General features: G+C 39.7%; 1 long non-coding RNA gene and 1 pseudogene across 1 annotated transcript in view; one reads left to right on the forward strand and one right to left on the reverse strand.

Annotated features, from left to right (window-relative positions):
* Positions 1–18,324, forward strand: part of LOC102151008 (uncharacterized) — a 46,894-nt gene that overhangs the window by 14,603 nt on the left and 13,967 nt on the right. The gene's annotated exons all lie outside the window — the stretch shown is intronic.
* LOC100073026 (small ribosomal subunit protein eS1-like) lies at positions 4,524–5,628 on the reverse strand (annotated as a pseudogene).

The following is an 18,324-nucleotide window of genomic DNA, read 5'->3' on the forward strand; positions in this document are numbered from 1 at the left end:
GGTTTTTCTAAGCAGTGTGTACTGCGTGCTGTGGAGATTGGTGGGGTGTGGGCGGGTGATAGGAGAGTGAAGGGCAATAGCTCTGGGGGAATGTTTGGCCAGGTTATTGAGGGCCTTGAAGGCCACTCTCAGGAGAGTCAGTCTTTAAGCCGTAGGCAGAGGTGCTTGCAGGGTTTTTGGCTGAAGCACGACACAATCATGCCCCACCCCCTTCTTCTTTTTTAAAAATCTTTTTTCTTTGAAGTAATTTTAGACTTACAAAAATAATACAGCAAGTTCTTGAATACTCTTTACCAGCTTCCCCAAGTATAACATCTTACATAACTACAGGAGAATTATCGAAGTCAGGAAATTAGCATTAATATACTACTGTTAAAGAATCTACAGACTTTATTCAGATATGGCCAGTTCTCCCACTAATGTTCTTTTTCTGGTCCAGGATGTAATCCAGGATCCCACACTGCGTTCAATTGTCATGTCTCTTTAAGGACTCTTTAATGTAGAACAACTCCTCAGTCTTTTTTTTTTTCTCTCATAACTTTGACAGTTTTTAAGAGTCCAGGCCAATTATTTTTGTCTTTCGTGACCTTGACAGTTTTGAAGAGTACTGGCCAATTATTTTTGCAGAGTGTCCCTCAACTTGTATTTGTCTGATGTTTTCTCATGATGAGGTTGAAGTTATCCATTTTTGGTGAGCATCCCACAAAAGTGATGTTGTGTCGTTCCCAGTGCATCATATCAGAAGGCACATGTGATATTGCTGTGTCTCATTACTGGTGATGTTCACTTTGAAAGATGATGTGGTAAAGATGATGTCTGCTAGGGTTCTCCGCTATAAAATTACTGCTTTCCTTTTTGTAATTAATAAGTATTGTTTGGGGAGATACTTTGAGACTATACAAATCTTTTTATCATTACTTTCAACTACCTAATTCTAGCATTCACTGATGATTCTTGTCTGCAATATGTATTACCTTTGATTTTCCAAAGGTGATTTTCTATTTGCATAATTCCTTCTCCATTTATTAATTGAAATTCAGTTGTAAGGATGAGCTGTACCTTCCCTCCTATTTATTTATTCAGTTATTTATTCCAGTATTAACTCATTGATATTTATTTTATTCTACAGATTATAATCCATTACTAACATTTTTTGTTTTGTTGCTCAAATTGTCCCACATATGGTCATTAGGAGCATCTTCAAGTTGGCTCCTGCGTCCTTTTGAAATACTCCCATTCTATTTTGAGCACTTCCTTACTTTCTGACACCACAAGATGTTTCAGGCTCATCTTGTATTTTCATTGCCCCCTCCCTAGACTCAGTCATTTCTCCAAGGAACCCTGGTTCCTTTTCTTGGAGAATGACATCTAGAAATGAAGATCTGGGTGCTGAGTGTGTTCATTGCACTGAGGCGTCATTGCTTCTAAGCCCTGTCAGCAGACAGAGCTGGGGAATATGGGTTAGCAGTTCTTTTTATGGGCATTCTAGGATTGTGCAAATAAGAAAATATATTATATTTAATGGGAGCTACGTTTCTCACTGTTGAAGAAAGGAATTGCAAATGAGGAAAGGGGAGAGGGTAAAATGAGCCCTGTTGTGTTAGATTGGAATCAGCGGTATCAGCATGAATTCATCGTTTTTTATATATATATACAAACTGATAGATATAGAAATAAATATGACCTAGCAATTCCACTCCCAGGTATATACTTAAGAGAAATGCATGGCATAAGAAGATATGGACAGGAATGTTCACAGCTGTACTATCATAATAGTCCTAAAATGGAAACTACCCAAATTCGTATTGACAGCAGACTAGATAATGAATGGATCTACCACTAGATGCAACAATATGGATGAATCTTGGAAAAATACAATTAATGAAAGAAATTTTCGCAAAAAAAATCTGTGTGATTCAATTTATATGAAGTACAAACACAGGCAAAATTAATCCATGTTGTGAGAACTCAGTATTGAGTGACTTTTGTGTGTGCTGCGGGTGGGTGGTGACTGAGAAAAATGAGGGGGCTTCTCAGATGCTGGTAATGTTCTGCAATTTGATCTGGGCGCTGGTTACACAGGTGTGCTCAATTCTTAAGATGTATACATGTTATACTTCAATAAAAAGTTTAAAAAAAATCTCTATCTCCTAGCTCTAAACTTCATGTTATCTTCATTTCCCCTCAGCTGCTGCAGCAACCCATTAACTGAATACAACAGGACCCACCACTAAACCTTAGGCATTAGAATTTAATTCTTTCCCTTAATCCTAATTGAAAGATCATGTAAACTGGTATTAACCTTCAATAATCTAATCTGGCTCCCTCACCCTCCTGGTTCCTTCCAGACTATGCGTGTTTGGTATTAGCCTTCCAGGGCTAGGACCCTTGATCCAGCCCCACCTGGTGGTGTAGGGTGGGAAAAGATTATTTAGGCCCGCTCGACTAGAAGGGTGAGTAGGAGGGATAAGATTAGGGTTGTTGAAGGTTAACACCATCTCTGATCTTCCAGTTACTGCCTTCCAGGTTTTCTCATCTAAGATTAAGGGCAAGAATTAACTCTAAGGCTTCCATTTTTGTGAAGAATTATAATGAATAGGGCTTCTGTCCTGTGTGCTATTAAAAGGTACATTAAAAAAAAAAGATAAAATCATGACTGTAAAACAGATATAAAATAAACATGTGTTAAGTGATTTATAAATAGTGATTATAAAATAAACATGATTTAATTCTCTATTTCACAGAGAAACCAGAGGATGGATGCTTGTGACTGTGAACTGTCCACCCATTAGCATTTTAGCAGACTAGCAGAGTTCACAAATTTCTGCAGCTATATGTGTCCTGTATAGTAAAACTTCTTTGACAAAAATGAACATGTTCATTAACAGACCCAGAGATATAGGCTCTCTGTAGACGTAAAAAAAGGAGCAAAAGTATATAAAGTTAAATTATGCTCGGTATGCATGTTTCAGTATTCCACTTTGCTTAGAAATTATCCAGGGGCTGGTGCTGTGGCTGAGTGTTTAAGTTTGCACGGTCCACTTTGGCAGCCCAGGGTTTTGCCAGTCAGATCCTAGGTGCAGACATGGCATAGCTCAACAGGCCATGCTGAGGTGGTGTCCCACATAATACAACCAGAAGGACCTACCACTAGAATAACAACTATGTACTGGGGGGCTTTGGGGAGAAGAAGAAGAAGAAGAAGAAAAACCCCAGAAGACTGGCAACAGTTGTTAGCTCAGGTGCTAATTTCAAAAAAAAAAAAAAATTAAGTACCCAGTGAATATCCATCAATTAAATTAATCAGTCCAAGCTCTTAAGTTACTTAAAGATCCTGGAAAATATCTTCAAGCTGATAAACGACAAAATGTATTAAACTTTTGAAATAAAATTCATCAGCATAACAGTTCAACTTTGTTAAAACAAATTTGCATTTATAAATTTAAACAGTATGTAAAAGTACTGCTAGCCTATTTGATCAGTAAACATGCATAAGTTTAGGAAAAAGCATACCAAAGTAGAATTAAAATGTATACTCCTATCATACAAATAATTAATGTGCAAGTTTCAAGAGTTATTTTATTCACATATAAGCAAATAAATGTGGATATATATACACACACATACACCTCCTGTTCTATCACAAATATTAGCATTTGTACTCCTTATTTGTGTCTACTTGTATTTTAGAGATCTTTCCATATCAGTACATAAAAGAACTTCCTCATGCAGTTTCTTTTAAAGCTGCATAAAATTTTATTATATGCTATGGCAAATAATGCTGCAATGAAAAATCTTGTCCATACATTACTTCCATGCATCAGAATATATCTTTATTCCTAGGTCAAAGGTTATGTGCATTTACATTTTGATTGATAATGACAAATTGCCTTACAGAGGTGGTTTAATATACACTCATCAGCAGTGTATAAAAATGCCTTTTTCCTCACACAAGCTCCAAGTGTGTTAGAAAAGTTGAATATTTTTCTCAACATGATAGGTGGAAAATTGTTCTCTGAGTACTGTTTTAATTTGCATTTCTTTTAATATGAGTGAGGTTTAATATCTTTTAAAATATCACAAACTATTTGTATTTCCTTTTCTGCGACCTAGATGTTCATATCATTTACTCTTTTTTCTATTGTGTTATTAGGCTTTTTCTTATTGAATTGTGGAAGTTCTTTATATATTAGAGAACTTCACTTTTGTCTGCGATATGAGTTGCGTATATTTATTCCAGTTTCATGATTGTCTTTTCAGTCTTCTTACAATTGTTTTAACATAAATTTTTTTATTAACATAAATTTTAAATTTTTTGTAGTAAAATTTACCAGCATTTCTGTTAATACTTTTTTAATGACATTTGTGTTTTATGTTGTAGACCAACCTTTCCTACTACAAGGTTTAAAAGTATATATACCCATTTTTTTTCTAATACTTCATGTTTTCAGGGTTTTTAACATTTGAATCTTTTTTTCTCCACAAATAGGATTTTTTATTTATCACCATTAAAAGTCTGAATTTTAAACAGATTCTTGGGCTGGTGGCTTGCATTCATCTTTAGCACCTGTCTCATCCCCAGTAGCTTTTCCACAACCTTCTCCATGAAACTCCATGACTTTTCCCAGTTCAAACTTGGGCTTCTTCAGCATTTTTACTTTTCCAACTAAGACATCATGGAGTGGATAAATAGATTGGCAAGCCTTTTCTGTGTCTTTCCAATGCTGTCTGGAATCAGTTTACTGACTACTTCTTTCAAGTCATCTGTCTGTACCTCTTGGGTCATGACTTCCATCATCTTCTTCCAGATTTGGCACGCCTGTTGGTGCTGAGCATAAGAGGTCTACTGAATCTGATTGTTGTGTTTTTTAGTAAAACCAACACAGAGAAGACGAGGCAAATAACCATTGGTAGTCTTGATATCAACAAGAGAGCTTCAATCATGGTCTGCCGTTTTTTGACCATAGAGCACATTCTGTCATAAGTAAGATCCACACCATGGAAATTAGATAGACAGTTTTTGCCCTGAACATCCTCAGTTATTAGCTTGAATTTTCTAAGTGCAGCTTGATCATTCTGCAGATCAACAGGGCTCACTTCAAACACACAACCCTTGAGGCCGTCAGGTGTGATTTTGGTCCCTTGAGTTCTCATGACTAGTTTTACTAATATTTCTTATATATATTTTTTAAAATATATTTTTATATTTGTTTATTATTTATTTATATATATTTTATTTTATATATATATATTTTATGTATATTTTTAAAGGACTATTAGCCCTGAGCTAACATCTGCCACCAATCCTCCTCTTTTTGCTGAGGAAGACTGGCCCTGAGCTAACATCTGTGGCCATCATCCTCTACTTTATATGTGGGCCGCCTGCCACAGCATGGCTTGCCAAGCAGTGCTAGGTGTGCACCTGGGATCCAAACTGGCAAACCCTGGGCCACTGAAGTGGCACATGTGAATGGTTGCACCCTCAGGCTGGGCCCCCACTATTTCTCATATGAACATAGCTGGTGCTTTCACATCATACAAATCTTTCTTAAAAATTGGATCAACTACTTTCTTCTTGGCTCCCTTTTTGGTACCTTTCTTAAAGTGCTTGTTCTTGCTGATTGCCATGGTGCTACTCAGAGAGCCTAAAGGGCTACATTTGAATCTTGAGGTAAATGTGACTCATACAAATTTTATATTTTTCCAGATGACTATCTAGTTTCCCCAGAAACATTAATTACACAACTTTTTTTTCCTATACTGATTTTAAAATTTGCTTAGGAACCATACAAAATTCCTCCATATATTTAGGTCTGTTTCTGGACTATCTATTCTGTTTATTTGTTATGTTGGTTATTCATGACCAGTTCTATCCTCTTTTCATTACTGAAGCTTTATAATATGCTGTAATATCTGATTGGTATAGTTCCTCTTCTTCTGTTTTTGATTTTTTTTCCTGGTTCTTCTTGACTTTATTTTTCTATATGAACTTTGGAATCAGCTCATTTGATTATAAAAGTATTTCATTTGTAGCTTATTTAATTTATAAAATAACTTAGAGAAAATTGCTATCTCCATGATCTTGATTCTTCCTGTCCAAGAGCATGGTATGTCTTTCCACTTGTTCAAGTCTTCTTTGGTGTCCCCCAATAGCATTTCCAAGTTTTCTTCATGGAGATTGTATCAGTTAGCTTTTCCTGTATAATAAACCGTCCCCAAACTTAATGCTTTTTTTTTTTTGAGGTTTCTACAGTGATTTATTGTTCATTATTTCTACAACTTTTTCATGAAGATAATTCACATATTGAAAACATCCTCAAACATTTAAAAGACATTATCACTTTAAATAACTGACATTTTACTAGCAAAGTTATGAGAATCTACAACACTAAAATTCTTCTTACTTTTTTAAAAGAAAGAACACTGATGAACTAGTGGACACAATTTCCCTTCTTTGCGGAGCTTATCAGTGTCAGTTGCAACTCCAATAAAAGTTACATTGACAAATATTCTTGGCACAGTTCTTTCACCAGTCATTTTGTAAAGAACATCTTGAAACTGGCTTCCATATTCAAGTATGTCCAATTCTACCACTTTATAATTAACATTTGTGTAATGGAAAAGTTTTTTTTGCCATTGTACAGTAAGAATGAGATATTTTTGAGAAAATTACCACACAATTATCAGAAGTCGTTACTTGGATCCGATTCACAGGAGCAATTGCTGACTTCCCCAAAGATGGTGATGTGCCGTTCTCCATCCCTGATGCCGCAGTGCCCACTGCCCGCCAAACCAGCCCCCTGAGCAGATGGAGATGACTCCCCATCAGCGCCTTGCAGCACCAGGAGGGCATGGTGGGAGCGCAGGGCTGCAGCGAGCAGAGGGGCGGGTGACTGTGGCCTGGGACAGCTTGCCTCCTCTGGCCGGCCCTGCCCCTAAAGGCTTTAAACCACAAGCTATTATTTAGTGCATGATTCTGCAAGTTATCAGTTTGTGCTGGGCTCAGCTGGGTGGTTTTTCTGTTGGTCTCCTCTGATCTCAGGTGGACTCACTTATGAACCTGATTGGCTGATGGGATAGCTAGGACTACTAGCCTTTTGATGGCCTTGTTTGGGAGGAATAGAATGACTACATGGTATCTCATCCTTCAGAAGGCTAGTCCAGGCTTTGTACATGATGTCTAATACTTTGAGATTTTCAGTTAGCTCTTCAAAATTATACGCAAAATTGCAGGTGCATTTGTGTGAGTATGTGTGCACACTCAGGGATTTAGGATTATCAAATCCTAAAAGAGGTCCATAATCCAAAAGAGATTAAGAACCAAAGGGCTGTGATCCTCCTGTGATAGAATTGAGGTAAAGGTCCTGGTTCTCTCTTCCCAATAGCATGAAGCATCCTCCCACCTTGGGTTCTTAAGTAACCAATACTATGTCACTGTGAGCGACCCTGGGGTGCTCTCTATTCTGCCCATCCTCAGCCTGCAGAAGTAGACTTTCTCCCAGTCCTCTGGGCTGAGGTTCCTCCTTTCAGGCTCTACTACTGACCTGTCACCTCAAATTTGGTTCTCCTGACTGCTCCACCTTTCCATGATCTAAGTCTCATATACTGTTGGTAGGAATGTAAGTTTGTACAGCCTTTGTGGAGGGCCATTTGCCAATGTCTACAATAATTTTCAATGTGATGCCCTTTGACTTTGCAATTTCCCTTCCAAGAATCTACTCCATGAGTTCCGCCAGGCAGCAGACAAAACTCTCTGTCTGCCATTAGCAGAGGGGCCACGCCCAGCATTCAGGGCTCCCGGGAGAGGCCCGGAGCGAAGCCCAGAGGGCGGGGCGACCCCCAGCTGCCGTTGCCCGCCCCGTGAGACTAGGGATTGCTGGAGATCTCGGAGAGGACTGGGGCTGGAGAGAGTTCCAGAGACCCAGCTTAGTAGCCTAGGGGGAAACCCTACAGGCTCACAGCAGCCTTAGGGAAAGCCTCTGCACAGCACCAGTAGAAGGCACCCAGCCGCCAGCCACAAGGCTGGAAGACCCCAGGGCAAAAGCAGCATAGCTAGGTGTACTAACCACAGACTGTAGAAGATGGCAATAGCTCTCCTGCGACCCATAGAGGACAAGTGAGATTCGGTGGGTGCCGACAGCAACGGAGCGACAAATATAAGTGATCCCACCCCTGGCCGCTGGAAAAGCCCATAACACCGTTGCAGACCCCAAGGAGAGAGCACATCTAGGTGGGCTGCAACAGTAGGCACCTGCAGCCTGAAGCCCCCCTGTGACGGCCCCCACGGCAGAGGAGGGAATCCAAAGGGCCACTGTGGCTACGAAGAGGGGCCCAGGCCCAGTTAGCAACTATGGACAGGGTTCCTGGTTGGTGAAGTATAAACAGCTTCTCCCCCCACTGCAGCAGCTGAAACAAGTGAAAGGAGCAACTAAACTCTATCTCCATGCGGAGGCACAAATCAACAACATCAAGCAATATGAAAAAATACATTAAATCTCCAGAACAGAAAGAAAGTAACAAATACACAGAAAACAATCCCAAAGAAAATGAGATATATAACCTAAATGATGACTTCAAAACAGCCATCATTAAGATTCTCAATGAGTTAAGAGAGAATTCTGACCGTCAACTCAACGAGTTCAGGAGCTATGTCACAAAAGAGTTTGATACGATAAAGAAGAACCAAACAGAAATATTGGAAATGAAGAACACAATAGAGGAGATTAAGAAAAATCTAGATGCTCTGAACAGTAGGGCCGATAATATGGAGGAAAGAATTAGCAATTTGGAAGATGGCAATATAGAATTGTTGCAGGCAGAGGAGGAGAGAGAAGCAAGACTTAAAAGAAATGAAGAAACTCTCCGAGAATTATCAGACACAATTAGGAGACGCAACGTAAGGATTATAGGTATACCAGAGGGAGAAGAGAAGGAGAAAGGGGCAGAAAACCTATTCAAAGAAATAATGGCTGAGAACTTCCCAAATCTGGTGAGGGAGATGGATCTTCAGGTGACAGAAGCCAATAGATCTCCAAACTTTATCAATGCAAGAAGACCAACTCCATGGCATATAGTAGTGAAGCTAGCAAAAGTCAACGACAAGGAGAAAATATTAAGGACAGCCAGGCAAAAGAAACTAACCTACAAAGGAACCCCCATCAGGCTATCAGCAGATTTCTCAGCAGAAACTTTACAGGCTAGAAGAGAGTGGAATGATATATTCAAAAATCTGAAGGACAAAAATCTACAGCCGAGAATTCTCTACCCAGCGAAAATATCCTTCAAATACGAAGGAGAAATAAAAACTTTCCCAGATAAACAAAAATTAAGGGAGTTCATTGCCACAAAACCTCCTCTTCAGGAAATCCTCAGGAAAACCCTCATTCCTGAAAAATCCAAAAAAGGAAAGGGGCTACAAAACCAAGAGCAGAGGAGATAAGTAGAAGGACAACAACAGAGAGAAGCAGCTCTACATCAGAACAGATTAAACCATGGGACGAGAAACAAAGGAAACTGAAGAAAACCGGAAAACAAGACACAAAATGGTAGTGGTAGGCCCCCACGTCTCAATAATCACTCTAAATGTAAATGGATTGAACTCCCCAATCAAAAGACACAGAGTGGCAGGATGGATCAAAGAACAAGATCCAACAATATGCTGCCTCCAGGAAACACACCTCAGCCCCAAAGACAAACACAGACTCAGAGTGAAGGGATGGAGAACAATACTCCAAGCTAATAATGAACAAAAGAAAGCAGGTGTCGCTATACTAATATCAGACAAGGTAGATTTCAAAGCAAAACAGATAAAGAAAGATAAAGAGGGACAGTATATAATGATAAAAGGGACTCTCCACCAAGAAGACATAACACTTATAAATATATACGCACCCAACACAGGAGCACCAAAATTTGTAAAGCAACTCTTAATAGAACTAAAAGAAGACATCAACAACAATACAATAATAGTAGGGGACCTCAACACACCATTAACACCAATGGACAGAACATCCAGACAGAAAATCAACAAGGAAATAATAGAATTAAATGAAAAATTAGACCAGATGGACTTAATAGATATATATAGAACACTTCATCCAAAAACAGCAGGTTACACATTCTTCTCAAGTGCACATGGAACATTCTCAAGGATTGACCATATTTTGGGAACCAAAGCAAACATCAATAAATACAAGAGAGTTGAAATAATATCAAGCATCTTTTCTGATCATAACGCTATTAAACTGAAATCAACTACAAGAAAAAAGCAGAGAAAGGTGCAAAAATGTGGAGACTAAACAACACGCTTCTCAACAAACAATGGATCATTGAAGAAATTAAAGAAGAAATCAAATATTATCTGGAGACAAATGAAAATGAGAACATGACATACCAAATCATTTGGGATGCAGCAAAAGCAGTCCTAAGAGGGAAATTCATCGCAATACAGGCACACCTCACTAAACAAGAAAAAGCTCACGTAAGCAACCTCAAACGACACCTAGCAGAACTAGAAAAAGAAGAACAAACAAAGCCCAGAGTCAGTAGAAGGAGGGAAATAATAAAAATAAGAGCAGAAATAAACGATATTGAAACAAAAAAGACAATAGAAAGGATCAATGAAACAAAGAGTTGATTCTTTGAAAGAATTAACAAAATTGACAAACCCCTAGCCAGACTCACCAAGAAAAGAAGAGAGAAATCGCAAATTAATAAAATCAGGAATGACAGAGGAGAAATCACAACAGATACCAATGAAATACAAGAGATCATAAGAGAATACTATGAAAAACTATATGCCAACAAATTGAACAACCTGGAAGAAATGGACAAATTCCTAGACTCCTACAATCTCCCCAAACTGAATCAGGAAGAAATGGAGAATCTGAATAGACCAATCACAAGTAAGGAAATAGAAACAGTAATCAAAAACCTCCCCAAAAACAAGAGTCCAGGACCAGACGGCTTCTCTGGAGAATTCTACCAAACATTCAAAGAAGACTTAATACCTATTCTCCTCAAACTGTTCCAGAAAATTGAGAAAGATGGAGAACTCCCTAACACATTCTATGAGCCAACATCACTCTGATCCCCAAACCTGACAAGGACAACACAAAGAAGGAGAACTACAGGCCGATATCACTGATGAACATAGATGCAAAAATCCTCAACAAAATTTTGGCAAACCGATTACAGCAATACATCAAAAAGATTATACACCATGATCAAGTGGGATTTATACCAGGGACACAGGGATGGTTCAACATCCGCAAGTCAATCTACGTGATACACTACATCAACAAAATGAAAAACAAAAACCTCATGATCATCTCAATAGATGCAGAGAAAGCATTCGACAAGATCCAACACCCATTTATGATAAAAACCCTCAGTAAAATGGGTATAGAAGGAAAGAACCTCAACATAATAAAGGCCATATATGATAGACCCACAGCCAACATCATACTCAATGGACAAAAGCTGAAAGCCATCCCTCTGAGGACAGGAACAAGACAAGGGTGCCCACTTTCACCACTCCTATTCAACATAGTACTGGAGGTGCTGGCCAGAGCAATTCGGCAGGAAAAAGAAATAAAAGGAATCCAAATAGGTAACGAAGAAGTAAAACTCTCGTTGTTTGCAGACGACATGATCTTATACATAGAAAACCCCAAAGAATCCACAGAAAAACTATTAGAAATAATCAACAACTACAGCAAAGTAGCAGGGTATAAAATTAACGTGCATAAATCAGTAGCATTTCTATACACTAACAATAAACTAACAGAAAAAGAACTCAAGAACTCTATCCCATTCACAATCGCAACGAAAAGAATAAAATACCTTGGGATAAACTTAACCAAGGAAGTGAAGGATCTATACAATGAAAACTACAAGACTTTCTTGAAAGAAATAGGTGATGACATAAAGGGATGGAAAAACATTCCTTGCACATGGATTGGAAGAATAAACATAGTTAAAATGTCCATACTACCTAAAGCAATATACAGATTCAATGCTATCCCAATCAGAATCCCAAGAACATTCTTCACAGAAATTGAACAAACAATCCTAAAATTCATATGGGGGAACAAAAGACCGCGAATTGCTAAAGCAATCCTGAGCAAGAAAAACAAAGCTGGCGGAATCACAATCACCGATTTCAAAACATACTACAAAGCTACAGTGATCAAAACAGCATGGTACTGGTACAAAAACAGGTCCACAGATCAATGGAACAGGATTGAAAGCCCAGAGATAAAACCACACATCTATGGACAGCTAATCTTCGACAAAGGAGCAGAGGGCCTACAATGGAGAAAAGAAAGTCTCTTCAACAAATGGTGCTGGGAAAACTGGACAGCCACATGCAAAAGATTGAAAATTGACCATTCTTTTTCACCACACACAAAAATAAACTCAAAATGGATCAAAGACCTAAAGATTAGGCCTGAGACAATAAGTCTTTTGGAAGAGAATATAGGCAGTACACTCTTTGACATCAGTTTCAAAAGAATCTTTTCGGACACTGTAACTCCTCAGTTGAGGGAAACAATAGAAAGAATAAACAAATGGGACTTCATCAGACTAAAGAGCTTCTTCAAGGCAAGGGAAAACAGGATTGAAACAAAAAAACAGCCCACTAATTGGGAAAAAATATTTACAAGCCACTTATCCGACAAAGGGTTAATCTCCATAATATACAAAGAACTCACACTGCTTAACAACAAAAAAACAAACAACCCGATCAAAAAATGGGCAGAGGACATGAACAGACATTTCTCAAAAGAAGATATGAATATGGCCAATAGACACATGAAAAGATGTTCATCATCGCTAATCATCAGGGAAATGCAAATCAAAACTACACTAAGATATCACCTTACCCCCGTTAGATTGGCAAAAACATCCAAAACCAAGAACGACAAATGTTGGAGAGGTTGTGGAGAAAGAGGAACCCTCATACACTGTTGGTGGGAATGCAAACTGGTACAGCCACTATGGAAAACAGTATGGAGATTTCTCAAAAAGTTAAAAGTAGAAATACCCTATGACCCAGCCATCCCATTACTGGGTATCTATCCTAAGAACCTGATATCAGATATCTCAAGAGTCCGTTGCACCCCTATGTTCATCGCAGCATTATTTACAATAGCCAAGACGTGGAACCAGCCTACATGCCCAGAAACTGATGATTGGATAAAGAAGATGTGGTATATATACACAATGGAATACTACTCAGCCATAAAAAAAGACAAAATTGGCCCATTCACAACAACGTGGATGGACCTCGAGGGCATTATGTTAAGCGAAATAAGTCAGTCAGAGAAAGACGAACTCTATATGACTCCACTCATAGGTGGAAATTAGTATATTGAGAAGGAGATCTGATCGGTGGTTACCAGGGAAAAGGGGGGGTGGGGGGAGGGTACGGAGGGGGAAGTGGTGTACCCACAACATGACTAACAAAAATGTACAACTGAAATCTCACAAGGTTGTAATCTATCATAACATTAATAAAAAAGAAAAAAAAGAAAAAAAAAAAGAATCTACTCCATACATAATGAAACAAGTGTATAAAAATGGTATGTGGTATACTAAGCAGATGTTAAAATGAATGAACTATATCTATGTATACCAGCAGGAAATTACTTGCTAGACTTATCATTGAATAAAGGAAGCAAGTTGCAGAAGAGTGTGTGTAATACAATCCCATTCATAAACAAAAGTATGTCTATGAGTATGTATGCATGTATATTATACACTCTTTCATTCATACCTATTTTTATATATATAGCCGATATCTAGAAAAGTGCACATTCAACTGCTAAAGTGTAATTGCTTTTCTACACAAGGGTTAGGTTGAGAGTGAGGGTACTGGGATAATGGGGAACTTCATGTTAGACATTTCTCATTGTTGAACTATTTGGTGTTTCACAGCAAGCACAGGATACATTTGTGATAGCAGTAACAGTAATTCTTGTGGCAGCCAAGCTCATCTTTGTCCAGAAAAGGAAATTGAGGCCCACAGAAAGGGCCTTGCCCAGGTTTAGGCAGTAGGTTAGCAGCAATGAAGTGGAGAGGGGAGCCGATGAGGAAGCAGGACTTAGAGGGAGAATAGGTGAGCAGAGGAGGCCCAGCTGGGGAGACGCATAGAAAATGTACTGAGCATAAGGAGCAGGAGGGGCTTGGCACTGCCTCCTAAACTCTGAGTGTCCCTGGTCCAGCGAGAAAGTGAACAGGGCTTTGGGACTCAGCTTTGCAGCACAAGGCACAGTCCCTGAATGTGAAGGTGACCACGATGCCAATGGGAGATGATGCTGATGACTAGTTCTAACTACAGCTGAGGGTGAAGTGAGAAGTGTAGTGGGTGCCAGAGAGCAGGGTGGAGAGGCCCAGGGGTCACGAATTCCCCTTTCAAACGTTTTCTGTGAAGGAGCCCCTGTCATCACTTCCATTTTAGAAAAGGGATTGAGAATGGATAAGAAACCTGCCCGAGGTCACCCTGGACTCCAAAGCTTGCTCTTAAGTGTGAACATGCTCCAGACTGTGCCTTGAGCCCTGAGTATGGCCTAAAGTTACATAGTCCTTGGACACCGTTCAAATCACAATTAAATTGAGAATGTTGCAGCACAAATTTGAAAACCACTGAACTTGACTAAGAAGGAACAAAGAAATAAAGAAAAAAAAGGCCTATGCAAGTATCTTTGCCCTGGAACAATTTTGCTTTTAACTTAATTCCCTAGGACTACAGGGTAGATGAATGGAGAATTCTAAAGTGTTCCTACCAGTCTGCAGATTTTATTTCTTAAAAACTTAAAATATATTGAGAAATTTGTATGTTGTAAAGCTTAAATGGGGGAGTGGGTTTGCGTGTTTCTGACACAGGTATAAATGTAGTTTGTAGGGGCTGGCCCGGTGGCACAGCGGTTAAGTGCGTACGTTCCACTTCTCAGTGGCCCGGGGTTCACCAGTTCGGATCCCGGGTGCAGATATGGCACCACTTGGCAAGCTATGCTGTGGCAGGCGTCCCACTTCCAGTGACAGGGAACTCACTACTTCTCCCAGTAAATTGTCTATCACTAGTAGATAGTGCTTCTGGAATTTTTTGGAATTTTAAAGCTGGAAACTTATAAATCATCAAGTGTAACTGCTTCATGAGGAAACCCAAGTTCAAGAGGTGGAATGATTTGCTCAAGATTGCATGGCTAGTTAAGTGGCAGCTGCTACCCTCTTCTGCCTTCTGCTCTTGCTCACTAAGTCCATTTTCCTTAATGCATCTGAGAGCCTTGGTACTGCATCCACCAACGCCCCCCACACTCCCCAAAGAACAGTTCCTGGAGGCCCCAGGCTGTCTGTTTGCAGGGCCTCTTTGGATCCCAGATTATATATATATAAAAATATATATATATATATATACACACACACACACACACACACACTTTTTTTTTTTTTTTGGTGAGGAAGATGGTCCCTGAGCTAACATCTGCGTCCATCTTCCTCTATTTTGTATGTGGGACGTGGCCACAGCATGGTTTGATGAGTGGTGTGTAGGTCCACACCCAGGATCCAAACCTGCGAACCACAGGCTACCAAAGTGGAGTGCCAAACTTAACCACTATGCCACCTGGCCAGTCCTAATCCCAGACAATATTGAAGGTTCACTGACCCATCCGTGGAACCCATGATGAGAACCTCCATTTTAGAACTTCTAAGTGATGAAGGCCAAATTCTCCTTGCTACATTCTGTAAGACAATCCTCCTCCTCCACCCCACAGTCACAGGGCTGATTCAACTCTACTCTGCTCCTGGGCTCAGCCCAGCCTTCTCTAATCCCAGTGGCCCCTTAACCTCCACCTTGACCCCACTTGAAGATGCCTGGTCTCGGGCTCACAGGCCCCCTGAAGGCTGATATCCATTTACTAACCCGCTCCACCTAGTCTGGAGAAAGAGTTACAGCTGAATTGCTTGGAGCTCTCTTCCCCACAGTGACTATGGAAGAATGGCATATGTCCATGCTCAGGAGAGGGGCCTGGCCCTGCCCACCCCCAGAAGCCCTCCGTGCTGCTGACACGACCTTGGATGATGCCTCACAGAGAGGGCAGCCTGGCCAGCTCTGTGTTCCTGAGCTGGCCCCTCCTCCTTTTTTGAAAAAAGTTATTTTATTGAGGTCATATTGGCTTATAACATTATGCAAATTTCAGGTATACATTATTGTATGTCAGTTTCTGTATAGATTGCACTGTGTTTACCACGGATAGTCTGGGTTTTATCCATCACCATACATATGAGCCCCCGTACCCCTTCACCCTCCACCCACTCCCTTCCTGTCTGGTAACCACTAATCTGTTCTCCTTGTCCATGTGTGTGTTTATCTTCCACATGTGAGTGAATTCATGCAGTATTCGTCTTTCTCTGTCTGGCTTATTTTGCTTAACATAATACCCTCAAGGTCCATCCATATTGTTGCAAATGGCTCTTGAATTAACTAGTTGTGGTGAGAAATCAGAAGGCATCACTGGGATCTTTTCCCGGCCTGAGTCTCTGCTGCACAGTTCCTCAGTGGCTTCAGAGGGGGCTGCTCTGGACAGTCCTTGCTCAGACTCGTGTTCAGATGGAAATGTCTTTTCTTAATAGATGCCATTTCAAAGAGGCATTTCAAATGAATCCCTTGCTTGAAGTAGAAATGGAATAATTTCTATAAAGGGAATTAGATGGTGGAGTCTGTTTTAAATACCTATTTCACAGAGCAATGTATTTCACTGTGAATATATTGAATCCAGGGAATGATTTTATACTATGGTCACATCTGTAATTTACAACCAATAGGCCATGAATACACGTTACAAACACAGGATTTAGAGTCACAGGGATACAGGTTTGATTCCTGGTTCTACCACTCACTAGCTCTGATTGTTAACAAGCTACTTAATTTCATTAGGCCTCAATTTTTAAATTAGGAAAATAGAATGGCAGTGCCCACCTCCTAGGGGTTAAGGTGAGGATTAAATGAAAAGATGCAAGCAAGGCTCTAATCATAATGCCTGGCACACAGTGAGTATTCAGTTAAGGTTTGTTCTTTTCATTAACATAGAAGTCATTCTGTGGGATTCCTGCAGATTCAAAGGATGTAATGGGATTTCATAAGGAGTTCCTGCCTCTGGCCAACAGTGTGTTTTGCAACAGGTGTGACAGGATGCCAGTACAACACTACTGACATGTTGAAAATTGAAATTTCATAATATATTTATTTTCAGTTTCCTAGGAAATACTTTGTAATACCCACAACATAAGCCTGGCAAACTGGCTGTGCAGATGTTAAAGCTTCATAAATGCTGTAAATACCCCAATTCTGTGTACATGTGCAACGTATTATTGCTTCACGATTAACCCTGGCAAAAAAACCCCTAGTCTGCAGAGTGTTTACAATATTTGTGCATTGCTATGGATACAGTGTCAAAGGCAGGTGCCAGCAACATGAACTGGATGTAGGGGCTTATGGCAGCTAACGATGGAAACTATTCTTACTCTTAATGCATCATTCTTGGATAATATTTACAAGATATTTGGGAGGTGAAGCATGCTGTGGAGAACATTACTTTGGATGTTTTGTGCAACACTACTGAGAGGGAGCTTGGTGAAATATTGAGGAGGTGGGGACCTAGGTCTGCCACCACACTGGCTGTGTGACATTGGTGGTTACGTTCATTTGTAGGTGCTCAGTTTCTCCCAGTGTAAAGAGGTGTGTATGTGTGTGGGGTGTTTATCTTAAGATTTCTGCAGTCCCTTCCAGCATTCTGATTACAAGTGAACCACAAACATGGTTTCATCTCATATCCTGTGTAGTTTGATGCAATTCTGGCTAAGTAGAGCAAAATTAAGATAGATTTGTGGAGGTGTCCAAGATTAGCTATGCTAGTTGGCCAGCCTGGACTTTCTTTTTCTATTGTTATCTGTCTTGTTCATAAACCTCGTGGGTTCCAGTTGGCTCTCATGCTGTCTTAGAGACAGATGTTTTTCCCCCTCCAAGGGAGCAGCATGGAATGTGGACAACTCAGCTCTTGTTGGCAAATTGTCAAGAATTAAATGAAAATCAGATTAAGTTACCAAACTCACACTGTCCTTGGAATCCTTTTCAAGATGCCAAAGTTTAGTAGCAATTGACATATTGCAACATGATTGGGTCTTTAAGTCATATATATCAAAATATTATTCATGTAAATTAAAAATACATGCTCACAAAACAACAGTGTACATTGTGCAAGAATACATGCACAGCAAACACATTGGAATTGTTGCCTGGGAGGAGGGACTGTAGTGGAA

Source organism: Equus caballus, chromosome 1 (genome assembly GCF_041296265.1).
Source record: "Equus caballus isolate H_3958 breed thoroughbred chromosome 1, TB-T2T, whole genome shotgun sequence".
In the NCBI taxonomy this organism is placed as follows: Eukaryota; Metazoa; Chordata; class Mammalia; order Perissodactyla; family Equidae; genus Equus; species Equus caballus.